Consider the following 18,735-nt stretch of genomic DNA (forward strand, 5'->3'; position numbering starts at 1 on the left):
AGAGGGCGGCGGCGCTATCTATGGCACGGGCGGCAGCTAGAGAGTCTCTCGCTGTGCTTACCATAGAGTCCTTGCCTATTATTATTATTATTATTATTATTATTATTATTATTATTATTACTACTACTACTACTATTTATTTGCCCTTTTCACTGGCAGGCACTCAATGCAGCTTACTAGAAACAGGAAATAATCATTAAAAAACAATCAAAGCCCATAAAGTCTGTTTTGAAAATCATTATCTATCTATCTATCTATCTGTAGCTATATATATTTCTATATATATCATACACGCATCCCTCTGTGAAGGATTGATACACAAGGCCAGTTTGGGGTTTAAATAGAGGTTTTGCCAATAGAAAGAAGCTGCAGCTATACACCCACCACAGATAATTGGGTGGGATTGATGGTCGCTGTGAAATACACAAACACACTATTAATACAAACAATAAAAAACAACAGCAACAGTTGAATCTGAGAAGTAAATTAAAATCTGCTAAAACAATGCAATATACATATGACATATGACTGGGTAATTAAACACAACTGGGGGGCCAAAAAGAGTACGTGGTTGCTAATATAGGTCTGGGGAATCTTCTTCCAAGTGTCATGATTAAAATGTATCTTGTATCTTTAAACTCTTTTTTTTAAGTTGGAAACTGCAATATGCAGAAGCACTAGGGCCAATTTCTGTATTTGTCAAGCTAGTAAGTTAATGTGTACTAGTGACATTTATGCTTAGTATATATTCACATAAAACTGCCAGAGGCAAAGGTGGGCAGAGCAATCAATGCCGATTTCACCCTCCCATAGTAGGTTAGTTTCTGTACCAACAAAGAGGTTGGGGGGCTCGTCAAGACCTCAAGTCAAGGAATTTCAAAGGAATTTCTAATTTTGTACCGCTGCATTACAATTCATTAAAATGTTCAATGCAAGTAATTTAAGTCAATTCCTGTCCCACTGCAATTGTCAATTTAATCATAACTGCTAAAGCTGATTATTGGGTATCTGGAGAAGTGGACTCCAGTGCTTTGGGCGGTCCAGAAGTGGTCCAGCTTCTACTCCAGCCAGTCCCAGCCAGCATAGCCAATGCTGGCTGTGTGGACGCTATAATCTTAAAGCACTTGCTTCCCTCAAAGAATTCTGGTTGCTGCCTTATTAATGGTTGAAGGCAATTGTAACTCTGCGCGTTAAACTAAAGTGCCCAGAATTCTCTGAAGGAAAGAATGTATTATGAATGTGCTTTAAATGTATAGTATACACACAGCCCTAGTCCAACCACATCTGGAGGGCCAGAGGTTTCCCACCCTTCATTTAAGGTGCCATAATACAGCAATCTTAGCCCTACTACCTGGGAGTAAACCCCACTGAATTCAATAGGATTTGCTTCTGAGTAGCTATGGTTATGATTGTGATGTAACACAGCTATCCTTCTGGAAACTCTGTAAATCTCTGCAACTGTGTTATGTGCTATATACACCTGAATGTCTCGTACAGAATGAAAAAAGCCTCATTATTTATCACAGTTACGTACCACCTTTCTGTCATAGCACCTAAGGCAATTTTAAAATACTAAAACAAATGAGTAAAAAATGTAAAGTTTGGCCATGTGAGAGGGAGGGGACAGTCTGACTAGAGTGCATGATTATTAGTCGCATAGATTTTAAAATGTATGTTATAACTGATATATTTTATGTATGAGGGCCAATGTGGTGCAGTGGTTAGAGTGTTGGACTAGGATCTTGGAGACTGGGTTCAAATCCCCACTCAGCCATGAAGTTGACTGGGTGACCATGGGCCTGTCAGCATTTCTCAGCCTGTAGTGGAAATGCTGAAGAATTGTAATTGAGGAGGTGTAGGTAGCATTGAAAAAGGGACGAGGGTGGCGCTGGGGTCTAAACCACAGAGCCTAGGGCTTGCCAATCGGAAGGTTGACGGTTCAAATCCCCACAACGGGGTGAGCTCCTGTTGTTTGGTCCCAGCTCCTGCCAACCTAGCAGTTCGAAAGCATGTCAAAGTGCAAGTAGATAAATAGGTACCGCTGCGACAGGAAGGTAAACGCATTTCCGTGCGCTGCTCTGGTTTCGCCAGAAGCAGCTTAGTCATGCTGGCCACATGACCCGGAAAAACTGTCTGCGGACAAACGTCAGTTCCCTCGGCCAGTAAAGCAAGATGAGCACCGCAACCCCAGAGTCATTCACAACTGAACTTAACTGTCAGGGGTCCTTTACCTTTTAGGTAGCATTGTGCAATTAACCCTTCATTTAATACAGACTTAAGTGCTTGCAGGTGCACGCCTATTCTTGGAGATGGCCTAGTTGTGGGTTGATTGCTTTACAGCCAAGTGACGGTAATACCAATCAAGCCAGGTGGAAGTAGCTGAGTTATTTAGCCTCATACCTGGAACAGATAAAAACCATAGGGCTTCAGCCAGGAAGGGGAAGGGGCTTAGAGATAAAACCAATAATTGTTTAAAATGGGGTGGGGTGGGGGGATCATTAGAAAACAAACATTAAAATAATTAAAACTATATGCATATAGAAAGTCTGTTTTAAAAATACAAATAAGTACATGTACAATAAAAACAGCTACAGCTCTTTGGGAGTCATTTTGGACTCACAGCTGTCCATGGAGGTGCAGGTTAATTCTGTGTCCAGGGCAGCTGTCTACCAGCTCCACCTGGTACGCAGGCTGAGACCCTACCTGCCCGCAGAGTGTCTCGCCAGAGTGGTGCATGCTCTAGTTATCTCCCGCTTGGACTACTGCAACGCGCTCTACGTGGGGCTACCTTTGAAGGTGACCTGGAATCTGCAATTAATCCAGAATGTGGCAGCTAGACTGGTGACTGGGAGTGGCCGCTGGGACCACATAACACCGGTTCTGAGAGATCTGCATTGGCTCCCAGTACGTTTCCGAGCACAATTCAAAGTGTTGGTGCTGACCTTTAAAGCCCTAAACGGCGTTGGTCCTGTATACCTGAAAGAGCGTCTCCACCCCCATTGTTCAGCGCGGACACTGAGATCCAGCTCCGAGGGCCTTCTGGCAGTTCCCTCATTGCGAGAAGTGAGGTTACAGGGAACCAGACAGAGGGCCTTCTCGGTAGTGGCACCCACCCTGTGGAACACCCTCCCTTCAGATGTGAAGGAAATAAGCAGCTATCCTATCTTTAAAAGACATCTGAAGGCAGCCCTGTTCAGCGAAGTTTTTAATATTTAACGCTGTACTGTTTTTAACGCTTGATTGGGAGCTGCCCAGAGTGGCTGGGGAAACTCAGCCAGATGGGTGGGGTATAAATAATAAATTATTATTGTTGTTGTTGTTGTTTGAGCCAGTTGAAGTTCCTGAGTACTTTCAGAGGCAGCCCCATGTAAAGTGCATTACAGAAATCCAATTTATCAGACCCTACATACAACAAAAAGTCTCAAAGCGGCTTAACAAAAACATTTATAGCACAATCTGAACCATGTTTAATCAGAAATAAGTATCAATGAATTTGATGGGTTAGACTAGCCGGTTTAGTATGTCCCTCTTCATTTTTATCTCTACGTCTGCTCCATGCGCAAAGAGGCATGTATTAGAAATCAAATACATCTCTTCCGGTTCTCGAATGCAGCTGCTGTGAGTCTCCTCCATTGGCGGGGAAAGGGAATAATATGACAGGAGTTAAAGAAGCCAAATCCCAAGGGGAGTTTCTGCTGTTGCTTTGCGACACTCTCATTGGCTGCTGAGTAATTGAATTCAGGCTATTGAGAGTGGTTTTCTTTTATGAACTAGAGGTACAAAGACAATATTTTTTTCTTTCTTTCTTTTTACCCACTGCTCCTGTCTCTTCTTGGTCCAAGTAAATTGTTATTCAATTGACAGAATGTTTGTTTTTGTTTTATTATAAGTACTTTAAAAAATCCTGCCTTTTGCCCCACCAAATGGTCCCCCAAGGCAATTTTAAATAGCGTTTTTAATTATATTTCAAGGTTGTTTTTATTACTGTTTTACGATGTATTTTAATTTTTTGTCACTTGGTGAATTGCCCATAGAACTCTTGTTCTGATGTGTCTATTTAAATGTTAGAAATAAAATGAAAACAAACTAAAGCCCCAATAAAATTCAAAATGCAACAGAAGAACAAAAGCAAAGAGCGGAAGTTTATGTACTCAGCTAGCAAATGAAAACAGACATAGCAAGGGAGATCAAGAAACCAAATAACTTTTTAGATTTGCTAGAAAACAGTTACTTCGTTGGTGGCAGGTGTTATTTTTGTCATTTAATCAGGGTTTTTATTTGCTCATTAGCAGCCCAGTGAGAAAGGAGGTAAAGTGTATAATAACCAGTGATAAAAGACCACACACTCAAGATTTTAACTGTAAACCCTTTAAAAAGCCTTAGATAGAATATAACGATATTATTAAATGTGAAAATAAAGAGCAATATAGTACCTTTAGAAAACAATATGGATTAATAATGGCATAAAAATAAAAGCTTGTTGTTTCCTCTGCTAACAGACTATTTCAGCCCCTTTCTATTTTGATACAAACTCGAATCTTTTTAAGTCTCTAGTTCCTTCTTATTTGGGTGTCATTGCTTCCATGAGCAAGGAAGAATCAGCTCATTTAGTTTGGAGCCAAGGGCTCCCTTCCTGTCACCTTGTCCTTTTATTTTTTCTCTTTTGGGAGGCTGGGCCCATCATCCTTTAGTGATGTTCTGAGCACTGGGTTGTGTGTGTGTGTGTGTGGTTTTTGTGTGTGTGGTTTTTGTGTGTGTGGTCACAACTAGTAAATACACCGCTGTGGCCATTAAAAAGAAAACTGGCCGTAATTCAGGATGCTATATGGCTTCCACGTGCTGGAAGATTTCATATTAAAACCCCAGGAGGCCAAAAAGAAAATTGAAAATCTGAAAATGTTGGTTGACGGGGGGCTTTTTCACATTTAATCACAAAGAATCTTGAGCTTTGTAGAGCTCTGGGGATTTGGGGGGGGGGAGAGAGAAGGACATTAGAACACTGAGTTTGAAAACAGCTTTATGCAAACGAATATTAGGTTTGTGGCTAACCATATCCTAAATGTGGAGGAAATGATTTAATTGCTTCCATGTTAAGGGATTAAGGATCTCGTGGGGAAGACAACAAACAGTTTGAACTGCACATAGCAAGCAGGTTAGAAGACAAGCCACATTGCTGTTACGAATAAGCAGATTGGGCATGTGTTGGGTGCACATTATGACTGCAGTCTGTGGCTTACATAGGAAACTGCCTTACACAGAGTCAGACCTTTGTGCCATCTACCATCTTTCCCCGAAAGTAAGACATCCCCGATAATAAGGCCTCCCCTGAACATAAGTGTGAAGTTGTGGATGAACATATCAGACGACACAGCGATTCTTCAACAGCTCTTGTTTATTCACAGGCCAGAACAGAACTGAACTGAAGGGTCCAGTCAGCCTGCTTATATAGAACTCCAGTACAACGTAACTGTAACAGTTTTCTAAAACTATCCAATCACTGAACGTCACTTTCGATCCCTTATTTGCTATCTATAGTATCCCCCTGCTGGCCCAGGGTGAGAACTTCAGTACATAACAATAAGGCCTCCCCGGAATATAAGGCCCCCGAAGCTACCGTAAGGCGTCTGACTCCTCTGGACCGTAGTGGCGGGTGCCGCTGCGCAGCTCACTGATTGGCTGCAGTGCAGCTGGAGCTGTTCAGGCAGTGCGAGGTCTCTTTAAATCAGAGAGCCTGTGCCGCTGCCAGGACAAGCCGCCGCCTGCTGCTTGCTCTGCCCTGACGGAGTCTGACTGACTCACAATTAGACAATAAATGTGCACCGTATTCTTCTTCATGGAAAAATAAGATATCCCCTGAAAATAAGACCCAGCGCATCTTTGGGAGCAAAAATTAATATAAGACACTGTCTTATTTTCGGGGAAACAGGGATAATAATAATAATAATAATAATAATAATAATAATAATAATAATTTATTATTTGTACCCTGCCCATCTGGCTGGGTTTCCCCAGCCACTCTGGGCGGCTTCCAACAAAGATGAAAAATACACTAAAATGTCACATGTTAAAAACTTCCCTGAACAGGGCTGCCTTCAGATGTCTTCTGAATGTCAGGTAGTTGTTTTTCTCTTTGACATCTGGTGAGAGGGCGTTCCACAGGGCGGGTGCCACTACCGAGAAGGCCCTCTGCCTGGTTCCCTGTAACTTGACCTCTCACAGTGAGGGAACCGCCAGAAGGCCCTCGGAGCTGGACCTCAGTGTCCGGGCTGAACGATGGGGGAGGAGACACTCCTTCAGATATACTGGACCGAGGCCAGACCGAGGGAAGCTCTGTATTGTGCCAGCAGGGGCTCTTGTGTTTCAGACAGTCTTTCCTAGCCCTACTTGGAAATGCTGGGGATTTGAACCTGGGACCTTCTACATTCCACCTTGTGACTAAGGCCACAATCCTAACCTCACTTACAATAGGACTTACTTCTGAATAGACAGGGTTTGGACTGCACTGTTCCTCTTCATCCTTTGAATCAAGTTTGTCAGAGCTAACTGAACTGGCAGGCATTCTGCAGCTACTTCACTTGCCAGTAAGTGAGGCTTTACTTAGTTCTGCCATGAGAGAGGCTCCTATTTAAAATAAATGGCAGGTCTATTAAGGCCTGGAGACTCCAGTTTCTATTTTTGTTTCATCTGGTGGCGATGTGCAGCCAGATGTTCACCGTTTTGAATTTTGGTGAACACAAGAGTACTTGATCGCTGCGGTTTTTGACAGATGGATAGAGGGAAAGGCACCTTCTTGTAAGTGATGGTATGTTAATCAGAGCCGCAGCTGTCTCCGTGAATACAAATTGCGGGCATCAAGGAATCGCCTGCCTCCATTCTAAATATGGCACAGTACTCACAAAGCACCGTGTTGCCAGCAACTCGCTTATACAGATGGGTCAATTCAGGCTCTGTGTCCCCGTTACGCTTCAAAAATCGGATCAGGATGACCCCCTTATTAAAACCTCAAGGCAGTTTATTTAAGAGATTGGTTGGAGATAAACCTGTTTCTGTCCTAATTTTTCTTGTGGCAGAACCAATTCATCCTTGTCCTTCCCAGGCCGGTCTTTTCCATTTGATTTCAAATTGGATTTGGACCTCCGGGGATTTTTGATGTCAACCTCCCTAATGTAGTGTCAGCAGGAAGACACAGAGAGATAAAAAGTCAGTTTCACTTAAGAGCAGATTTACCCTTCACCCCTCCCTCTCCCAGCAGTCTAACCTGGATTTTCTTGGCCTCTCAATCTCTTGCATTTGTCTGCTAACAACCAGAGTAAATAGGTTCAACAGAGATAAGGCCCTACTAAGGGCAGTCTTTGCTTATGGTGAGGCACGGCAAGGATGCATCTGGAAGGAGAGCTTCCTATATATTTATGTTCAGAGAACCAGGCTATGTGCTTCAGTGTTTTTTAAATTATCGATTAATATTATGACTACTGTTGCTGGTAATTTGATTTCTTACCCTCCCTTCACCATAAGGTCCCAGGGCAGATGAAAAAAATTTAAAATTCAATGTTTAAAACAGTGTAAAAAAAATTACAGTCACAGGAATAGGGTGGGCCCCGAAAATATATATCTCAGGCGTCAGAAGGCCAACATAAAGAGGCACGTCTTCCAAATAGGAGGAAAGAATATAATGAAGGTACCAGACACACTTCTGTGGGGAGGGAATTCCACAACCTAGCAGCTGCCACAAAGAAGGCCCTCTCCCAGACCATGATCTCCCCACAACCTTTGAGGGTCATGGAGCTTGAAATATATCGAGAGTGGATTTCATGCTCTTTATTCAGCTCATAGTGGTGAGGAGGGAATGAATGTCCCCTCAAAGTATCTGCTTTATATACATTATTTACACAATGGGCTGCATGTGATTGGCTAATTCCGGAATTCTCCTGTAGGCCAATCAGCTTGTGGATTCACTTCTATCTGGAGCTGGATTGGGTGGCTCCTGCCGACCAATCATACTGCTGCATTGTTCTAGGACCAATCAGACTGCTGCATTCTGAATCCTATTGTTCTAGGATCAATCAGACTGCTGCATTTTGGATCCTATTGTTCTAGGACCAATCAGACTGCTGTAGTTTGGATCCTATTCAACTCAGTACATAACAGAGCTACCAAGAGTAAGCTTGCCATACGTTTGCATTTTCCCAGACATATCCAGAATACAGCAGTCGGCAGCAGCATCCGGGCAGAAATCAGGTAAATGTCTGGGTAAATGTCTTTGACGATTTTCCATAAAAATAGCTCAAAAATGGCATTTTTTGTGTGATTTCCTCCCAAAAGCTCAACAACGTAGGCAAAACAAAAAACCACTCTCCTTTCACTCAGCATGCTCAATCTGCCCAACCAAAAACACTATGGCATGGCTAGTTTGGAAAGGTGCCAGCACAGAGTAACACCTGGCATGCTGAGGAGTTTAGCACAGGAGGAGGGAAGGAACATCTCTGAGAATAAATGGGTGGAGGTGCTGAAGGAAACTAGACAGTGAATAATAATAATTATTTATTTATTTATTCCCCAGCCACTCTGAGCGGTTCCCAACAGAATATTAAAAATGCAATAAAACATCAGACATTAAAAACTTCCCTAAACAGGGTTGCCTTCAGATGTCTTCTAAAAGTCACATAGTTGTTTATTTCCTTGACATCTACAGGGCAGGTGCCACTACCAAGAAGGCCCTCTGCCTGGTTCCCTGTAACCTCACTTCTCGCAGTGAGGGAACTGCCAGAAGGTCCTCGGAGCTGGACCTCCGTGTCCGGGCTGAAGGATGGGTGTGGAGATACTGTTATTATTAGGTGCGGCCTGTGCATGAGGCAAGTTGAAGCCATTTGCCTCAGGGGACAGATTCAAACCACTCCCTGCCCTCTTCCTGTCCCTGCCATTGCACCACTGCCCTCCCCACACTGCCAACACTGCACTGTTGCCCTTGCTGCTGCCATACCCTCCAACATTTCTCTGGTGAAAATAGGGATGCCGTCACTCCAGCCACTCTGGGCAGCTTCCAACATATTTAAAAAAACCATAATAAAATATTAAACATGAAAAAACTTCCCTATATAGGGCTGCCTTCAGAGGTCTTCTAAAAGTTACGTAGTTACTTATCTCCATAACCTCCAACATTTCTCTGATGAAAATAGGGACATCTTACGAGAAAATTTACGGGGCTGGCCCTGATTATAGGCCAGATATTTGCACTCAAGAGGCTCAAGGCAACTGACATAGTAAAAATAAAAGAAAAAAGACATTTAAAATGGGTGGTGGTGGGGTTATTGTTTTGTTTTGTTATTGTTTTTACCCTCTGTTTTTGTGCTGTGAACCACCCTGAGATCTACGGATGAAAGTCAGTATATAATAAATAATAATAAACAATAAACAATATGGGGACAGAAGAAGGGGGAAAGAGAGGAAAGCTGTTACGGAAGTGAATTTAAAAGGACCAAGGAGGAGGCATGAAATAAACTAGCAGTTTTTGTTTGATTGGTGGGGAGGCAGGAGGTACGAGGTGAGAATGAAAGGAAAATGGGAGGAGAAATTACAGGAGATGGGTAAAAATACTTTTGAGTGGTATGCAGGGGCGGGAAGGGAAAATATAAAAGAAAAAGCCCTTTCCAGATCAGCAAATACTGCCTAAAGCAGAAAGGCTTTCTGAATAGCAGCAGAACACGTGTCTGTAATTCGCTTGAAGAAAGCTGAGCTACGGACAAGGAAAATTCGACACACACACAAAAAAAGCATTTCCCAAAGATGGGATTAGATACCAGCGCAAAACGATGTCAGCTCATTATGCCAAACTAAGCCTCCAGTTGCCACCATTTTGTGATTGGCTCTTGCCCTTGCGCCACCATTTTGTGACTGATTGGCCTCCATAATTCTCAGTCATCTCAAATGGGCCCTGGAGGTAAAATGTTAGACAAACTCACATCTATATTGATGTAACAAAAGAAGATAAAAGCTGTAGAATTTATATTGTTCGGGGCAACCTTTTGAAAGTATGAGCCCAGAAGTTTGCCCTTCAAAGCACATCGTTGATGAGGCTTTAATAAATGGAGTCATACCCTGATGCTGTGTTTATCCAGCATCCCTTTCTTGGGGATAAAGTGTCCATCCAAGGAAGAATTGGGGAGCTTTCCCTCATTTATCTAACACTGACTGGCAGCAGTGTTTTGGGTTTCAGGCAGGAGGCTTCCAAACCTTTCACTGGAGATACTGGTGACTTAACATGGCATCTTTTCCATATAAAGGATATGCTCTACCACTAAGGCACTGGACTTTGTGTCAGAACTTCACAACCTCTGTAAATTAGAAGTAATTTAGTAGCTGGGTGTCTGGATTCTACTGAGCTGTGTGCATGGATTGTTGTAGGAAAAAATCTGCTTGGTTTTTTTTTTTTGTTAAAGAGCTTTTGTGTGTGTGTGTGTGTGTGTGTGTGAGAGAGAGAGAGAGAGAGAGAGAGAGAGAGAGAGAGTTCCCATAGGAATAATTCCACATATTTCACTGTAAAAGGCCCCCAAAGCTACCATTCCCACCCCACACACCCATTCTATCCCATAAATGCTGTGCAAGTGGTTGGAAATTTTTGGCACAGCTTCATTTGTAGATCTGGAAATCATCCAGATACAAAGATTAACACCCTGATTCTTACTTGGCACTTTGATGGGATGATTTAACACAGCGCAAGCACCTATAATGGCCTTCTGAGCCAAGTGTTTGCTGAACACCCACCCAGTTTGGCATAAAAGATAAGGCTGCGAGCTGTAGAGATAGGGAATGGGTGTCATTACAGCAATTCACAAAGCTCTAAAGGCACTGTGTCAATAGTAGGTGCTCTAAAAACAACTAATTAGAGAACACCAACAGCAGATTATGCCTTTTTGATTCAGGCTCCCCAAGCAATTGCAAGGCATGTAATTTTAAAGGCCTGACAAGCAATTTGCTGATTGGCAACAGTGGCTCTGCTTCTCACCTTTGGATTTTGCAGGATAGGCAGTTCCTGCCAACTGGCTTGTTGGCGCAAACTTCCTCTCACACCAGCTGGTCTACTCTGGAGCAGGCTCGATGTTCCAGCCTTTGCTTCCAGTGCGGCCTGCCCACCTAAAACTGGCTCTTGTAGTTTATTTCCCACAGAATGGCTTCCAGTTTTTCACTTACTTCCATTTAGGATTGCCAATTTATTTTTATATACAGCACTTCTATATGTATTTTGACAACTTCAAAGCAGGTATAAATCAACGGCGAACCTTTCCCCATGTTATGCAGACATAGCACTAAACCATGGTTAGCACCAAACATGTTTGTTGCCTTTAACCTGGGTAAACATACAGTAAAACTATGGTTTAGCATAGCATGTCATGCTAAGCCTCCAGAGGACCCATACAAAGAAATACGAATAAGCTACTATTGCTTTAGAGGTGAGCAAATGGAGTACAGTGGTACCTCGGGTTACGTACTTAATTCGTTCCAGAGGTCCATTCTTAACCTGAAACTGTTCTTAACCTGAAGCACCACTTTAGCTAATGGGGCCTCCTGCTTCTGCTGCGCTGCCGCTGCATGATTTCTGTTCTCATCCTGAAGCAAAGTTCTTAACCCGAGGTACTATTTCTGGGTTAGCGGAGTCTGCAACCTGAAGTGTATGTAACCTGAAGCGTATGTAACCTGAGGTACCACTGTATTTAACAGTCAGTCAAAGCAAGCAAACCAGGGTTAAGGCATCTACACAGGTGCCTGCGTTATTTTAGTTAGTTTTGACTAGTTTGGCGCAGGCCAGTGATCCTGTGCCTTTAATAAAGAGACTTCTAGTATATCTCTCTAAGCAGAATTGATATTGCTATAACATTTAACACGATAGAGCTCTCAGATCTGAGGTTGAAGCTATTGGCAGGTTTTCTTTATTCATCTCATTTACACCTCATCATGTAGTTGAGCTGCAGGAGTGTGGGACTTTTTGCAGCCCGAGGGCCACATTCTCTCCTAGACAGCCTTTTAGAGGCCACATGTGGGCGGGGCCGCAGGCTAAAGTTGGCAGAGCAATAAATGTGAATTCTGTGTTTGCACGGTGAGCTAGTTTCTTTGCAAGCAGCCCCCTTCCCCTGTCTTCCATCCAGACAAGCAAGAAGCACTACCAGAGTTCAGGGACAAATTCCAGGGCTGGTGAAGGGTGTGACTTTGGAGGCATGAGGGAAAAACAGAGAAGCTTGGAGGGTCACCCCTAAGGTCAGGTCTTTGGTTTCCTGTCCCCTGTATTCAACATCCAGTGTGATGCACTGGTTAGAGTGTCACCCTAGGACCTGGGAGAGTAGGGTTCAACTCCTCGCTTGCCTATAAAGCTTGCTGGGTGAACTTGCGCCAGTCACGGTCTCTCAGCCTAGCCTACCTCACAGTGTCGTTCTAAGGATAAAATGGAGGCGGGAGAGCCGTATATGCCTCTTTGAACTCCTTGGAGGAAAGGGTGGGGTATATATGCAATAATAAATAAGAATAAAATAAGGGTACAGCACAACACGGAAGAACACCAAAACTCAGTAATCTTTCTAAACCTTGAATCCCACAAAGCTATAGCCCAGTCTCTGGTCATATACAATGTGTTTTATATCTCATTTAGGCTGCATCTAGACACATCAAAGAAGCGTGTATCTGAAGAAGTGTGCATGCACACGAAAGCTCATACCAAGAACTAACTTAGTTGGTCTTTAAGGTGCTACTGGAGGGAAAAATTTTTTTTTGTTTTGACTATGGCAGACCAACACGGCTACCTATCTGTAACTGGATCAAAGAAGCGTTTCAGTAAGAGTTGTAAATTTAAACAGGGAAAACAGGTGGAGAAAAATGGGACTCCACGTCGCCATCTGGTGGCACAATGTTATATCACACATAACAACTTTTTCTTTACCAGTCTAGCTGGGAGTTATTTCTGTCCATCTCCTATGCTGGCCAATGATCTCAGGACAGCACAGCCAATTGCAATAATCACTAAGTTCCCACCCCTGTTTCCAGGGTTAAAAAAAGCCACCAAACCTGCTATGTTAAATAGCAAATTAAAAACCCTTCTAGCAGGAATGTGCCTCCATTTTAATTCCCCCTTTAGCTTTTCTCCCTTGGTTAGTCAGTCAGGAGTACCTCAGCAACTCACTGAAGGTGCTAGAAGGTTTGGTTGGGATTATGACCGTCCTCCCCAACCAATCAGATGCATGAATTTGCCACCTGTTCTTTGAGGCTGTGCTGGTTTTTACCTCCTTTTGCAAACAGCAGGCGAAAGAAGCATGATACTAACTTCAGCTCTGTGAGTTTCTGGTGTTTATTACTTCTATAATATATGTGTGTTTGTGTGTAATATGTAAATAGAGCTCTATAGGAATGATGGTATACTACGGTATGGCTAGAGGGACGTGGGGAAAAATTTTTAAAGCTGTTTTTTGGGGGGGTGGGAAGAGCAGGTGTAATGTTGTTTCTACTAATTTAGCTTGTGTGGAGGCTGCCCTGTTAATATTTGACTGTACTTGCTTAACTGAGCTCTTTTTCTCTTTTGTGGTGCAAGGTTTTAAAAACTAACTTTGGGAAAGGGCAACTGTGCTTTTCATAGCAGCATAATAAATTCAGGAATGAATTTTGACTCATACATAGAACAGGGTTTAGGAAAGCTGAGCAGCACCCAGAGCAAATTAAGGAATTGCAAAACAAGAGCAAGAATTCTACACCTGCATTTGTGCCCTGCTGGATTCAGTGGGACTTACTCCAAAGTAAGTGTCTGTAGGATTGTAGCACCACAGCACAATGCTAACTATGTCTATTAGAAGTAAACCCTATTGACTTCAGTAAGCCTTACTCCCTGGTTAAGTGGAGTTAGGATTGCAGCCTTAGTATTTTATTATATTGTAGATGCCTTGGGGGCAGCTGTTAGGTTGTTTTCTGGCCCTTCATATAGATTTTTCTATGCTAAAGCAGTCTGGAATGGGCTAGACGTCGTTAGTGCTGGATTTTATTGAACTTGTCCAGTGAACTAATGTTGTTCGGATTTTCTGCTTATCCTTTAACTCTGTTACTTCAAGCAACATACAACTTTTATAAGCGACTTTTTATTGCCTGGTGTTTTAGTGTTTTTTTTTAGTATTCCTGTTTTTTTAAAAAGGTACCAGTAGTGTTGGGAAGGAAAAGGATAGAATAATTAGTAGGTATTGAGCAGAGACAGTTTAGGAAGGGCTATTTGACATAGCAAACACCTTATTCCCAAGTGGCGGAAATACCATCAATGGCACCATCTAATGTCATAGCTCTTATATGGACTTGAGAACGTTTCCAAGAAGTTGCCAGTCCTTCTGAGACATCCTTCAAGTATTTTTGTGGATACCCTGATTGGGCCTGAATCAGTGGCGTAGCGTGGGGGGTGCAGGGGGGGCGGGCCGCACCGGGCGCAACATCTGGGGTTAGGGCAAATCCATGGGTTAGGGGGCGCAAATCCACGGGTTAGGGGGCGCAAATTACTTGCCTTGCCCCGGGTGCTGACAACCCACGCTACGCCACTGGCCTGAATGAAGATAAAGTTAGCTAATTTGCGCTGTAAACCCCCCCCCCCCACCAAATAATCTCATTTGCGCCACCAACTTTCTGCCTTGTTCTGCCTGTTGGTCACCAACTGCTACTGAAATAGGGCAAACATGTCCATCACATCAGTCAGTGAGTCAACAACAACTGGTATTGTCAATTACATCTATAATTCAGATGCCGCTGCAGAAAAAGGCCCTTGGAAGCCGGCTACTTCACCATGAAAGGTGAGGGGATTCAGAGAACTTCTGAAGAATATCCAGATTCACATCCACATTTAAAGCACATTGCTTTCCCCCGCCCCAAAGAATCCCAAGAACTGCAGTGTGTCAAGTGTGGTGGGAATTGTAGCTCTATAAATTATAGTTCCAAGAATCCTTTGGGGAAACCAGGCGTTTTAGATGTATGGTGTTCTTGTGGCCGTTAGTGGGCCCATACCTTTGGGGAAACAGTCTTTCTCCCTCCAGTTGACATAACGTCAATTATTTACTCAGTCGTAAGACTCCATTCAGAGTGGATGGGTCTGGGACCACACCTCCACCCCCAAGTACTAGCAGACCCTCCAAGTCTCCTTATTTTCCAGGGACCATCCCAGATTTAAAGAAGCCTTCCTTCTGTCCTTGGGGTGTCGCTATTTTCATTGGAGAATTGTTGGAGGGTATGGAGATATGGAGAGATGAGCGCCATAAGCCCAGAGTCGTTCGCGGCTGGACTTAATTGTCAGGGGTCCTTTACCTTTACCGTTATGGGGTTACCCCTGAGTCAAGTAGATAAGTAACTATACAACTTTTAGAAGACACCTGAAGACAGTCCTGTATAGGGAAGTTTTTCAGTGTTTAATGATGGTTTTATATATGTTGGAAGCTACCCAGTCAAAATTGTTGCTGTTGTTATTGAATATGACTTCACTATTTTCATTGGAGAAATGTTGAAGGGTATGATGAAGTTTATACAGAGCCTAGGACTTGCCAATCAGAAGGTCGGCGGTTTGAATCCCTGCGACGGGGTGAGCTCCCGTTGCTCAGTCCCTGCTCCTGCCAACCTAGCAGTTTGAAAGCACGTCAAAGTGCAAGTAGATAAATAGGTACCGCTCCGGCGGGAAGGTAAATGGCGTTTCTGTGTGCTGCTCTGGTTCGCCAGAAGCAGCTTAGTCATGCTGGCCACATGACCCAGAAGCTGTACGCCGAATCCCTCGGCCAATAAAGCGAGATGAGCGCTGCAACCCCAGAGTTGGTCACGACTGGACCTAATGGTCAGGGGTCCCTTTACCTTTACCTAACCCAAGGTACCACTGTATCTATTGTGCCATGGGTGCTGACTGGGGCTGATGGAATTTAACTGTCACAAGGTGACAGTCTAGTGATAACCTCAGATTACAAAGCTGAGCGAAGTCTGACTGTAGTGCTTTGACACTAGATGGCAATGTTGGTCTTTAGGAACAGCATTTCTATTTCTCTCTCCCCCCCCCCCCATTTTCTCTGTCTGAAAATTTGGCACAGGCAGATAACTTAGAGATTTCAGTTTAGCTGCTTTGTGCCTGCCACTGTTATCTCCAGCCGTCCCCCTCCCGGGCTCTTGTAAACTCTTTGTAAGCCCTCAGGCTGTTTTACAGATAAAATGTGGAAAAGGGGGGGGGGGGGGAGGAAGCCACAACGGCTTTCATTATCACACCTCTCTAACAACTACAGCTTTTGCCTTTCTTTTCAAATTGGATTTTACCCCGATTGTCTGCAAAATAAAGCTTGAGCCTCCAGACTGACAACTGGACTGACATGCATTAATGGCAAGCTGCAAAAATAAAATGGAGCCTGGTGCATTGGAGATGCACACAAAGGGGCCGGCGATGTCTGCTTGGGCTGCTGTGGAGCTGTTAGTCGTGTAGCGACTCAAGGAAGACCCTCAATAAGGCTGTTGGCGGCTGTCTAGCACAGCATTTTGTCAGGGCCGGTGCTTGCGGTACAGCAGGTGATGGAAAGGGCTTTCCCAACTTGGCAGGACCACCTGGGATGGCTAGAACAGCCTTTGCACTCCAAAGGAGGAGGATAAGGCTATGTTCTTCTCTGCGTTTGAGGCAGCCGTGCCTCTAAATGCCAGTTGCAGGGACTTGCAAGGGGGGGGGGGAATGCTTTTGCTCTCAGTGGCTGCGTCACTGCCTGCGTGTGGGCTCCTCGTAGGCATCTGGTTGACTATTTTGAGAACAGGGTGATGGACTTAGTTGGGCCTAGGGCCTGATCCAGCAGAATCTTTTGCTCTAAATGCTTATGAGGCTTCTTTCTTTTGGAGGTTTTTGGCACAGGAGGGTGTACAGGGTCAGAGTTAAGTGCTGGGGAAGTATTCTGGTTTTAAAAATTAAAAAAGCCTGTTCTTAATTTAAGGGGTTTAGGTTGTCCACACACTTTGAGTCTCCCGTCACTGTAGAGGACAGAAACTGGTTTTTATTAAAGTGAAACCTGAAAATCTTAGGACATCTATCTATCTATCATCTATCTATCTATCTATCTATCTATCTTTCATCTATCTATCTATCATCTATCTATCAGTCATCTATCATCTATCTATTTTGCCCTTCTCCACAAGGTCCCAGGATGGGTCACAGCAATGCAAAAACACATTAAAATCAGTATAAATGGTTTCTGGGTCTGACTGATATCCTTTTTTTCTGAAATGAGGTATTACAACTTTCTTTTTGCTGTTGAAAACCTTTCTTTTGACTGAAAACAAGATTCTTACCAAGCTGACTGCATAGTTGGGTCCCCCCGCCCCCCTGCAGTAAACTAGCTTTATCTCTCTGCTCACAAGTGCAGCTTGTTTTTGTTTTCACCTCTGGACTCCTTTTTAGCGTTTCCAGGTTTCATCTGCTTAGCGACCATCTGGATTGTAGATTATTCTTCCTCTCCCCCCTCAGAGATGCAGTTTTTGCCATTCTATTGCAACTTGAATTTCATTTCTGTCCTAATGTATAGCTTCCTTAGTTGCCAAGGTGTTAATCTTCTCCCCTTTTAGTATAATCTGCACATTTCATCAGCCTCCTGACTCTACCCCTTGGTGCCGAAATGCTGCTTTTAAAATAACAATAGGGAAAGGCGTTTTGTACTTGCAGTGGATGCTGCAAGTCATTTAAGCGTAGTCATTTGCCCTGAGCGCCCCCCAAATTAAATTCTAAGGTGTACATAAATTTTCTGCATAGGAAGCGCTTCAGCATGTGAGAGCATACCGCATTTTTAAAAGAGAGGAAGATTTGAGTGAGGGCTGTAGCTCAGTGTAGACAATATGAGGCTTTATGGTTTGACTTGGTAGAAAGGAGCTTGTTGTTAGGAGAAGAGCTGTAGTAGCTCAGTGGTAGAGCATCTGCTTTGCATGCAGAATATCCCAGTTGTTGTTGTTGTTGTTGAATAATAATAATAATAATAATAATAATAATAATAATAATAATAGAATTGCTATACCACCCTCCATCCAATTTAATGAAGAAGTAATACGGTGGGTGGGTGTGTGTTGGCCGTTTTGTTCCTATGCTGTGTATTTTTGTGTGTTTTATATTGTATGTCGTCCTGCAATCCTCGGATGAAGGGTAGTGTAGAAATTTAATAAAATAAATAAATAAATTTCCAGGTAAGCTGCAGGGGGGAGGGACACGACGGCCCATTTCTGAAATGCTGGAGAGCTGCTGCCAATCAGTGTTGACAATGCTGAGCCAAACTGGCCAATTGTTTTGTTCTGTAGAAGGCAGAATCCTGCTTTCCTCCTGTTTTATCACTTTAGCCTCATACTGGCATTCTGTAGTGCATCAAAGGTATACCAGTGAGGATTAGACATCAACCCAAAATATGCATGGGTCTCTCCATCTGCATATAGTCCCATTCCCCACATGTTTGTGGATTACCGGGGTGTGTGTGGGGGTGTTTCCTCCCTATCCATCAGTCTTCTGTTAAGGGGAGGAAGGTATTAGTTGAGGAATCTGGGAGGCCTGTTGCGATAACAAAACAAACAAGAGATCAGCGATAAGGTAGAGCTTCTTTGGTACATAATTACCTTAAATGAAGGCCTTTTGGAGTCTAATGTCGGTGTGTGTTTTGATGTGCTCTGTGGCTCCCTGCTTCGCCACCCCAGGCCGACATTAATTCCCAGTGATGGCATGCTGGAATGACAGACATTGTCAGG

Source organism: Podarcis filfolensis (assembly GCF_964270895.1).
Source record: "Podarcis filfolensis genome assembly, chromosome: 16".
Taxonomy (NCBI): Eukaryota; Metazoa; Chordata; class Lepidosauria; order Squamata; family Lacertidae; genus Podarcis; species Podarcis filfolensis.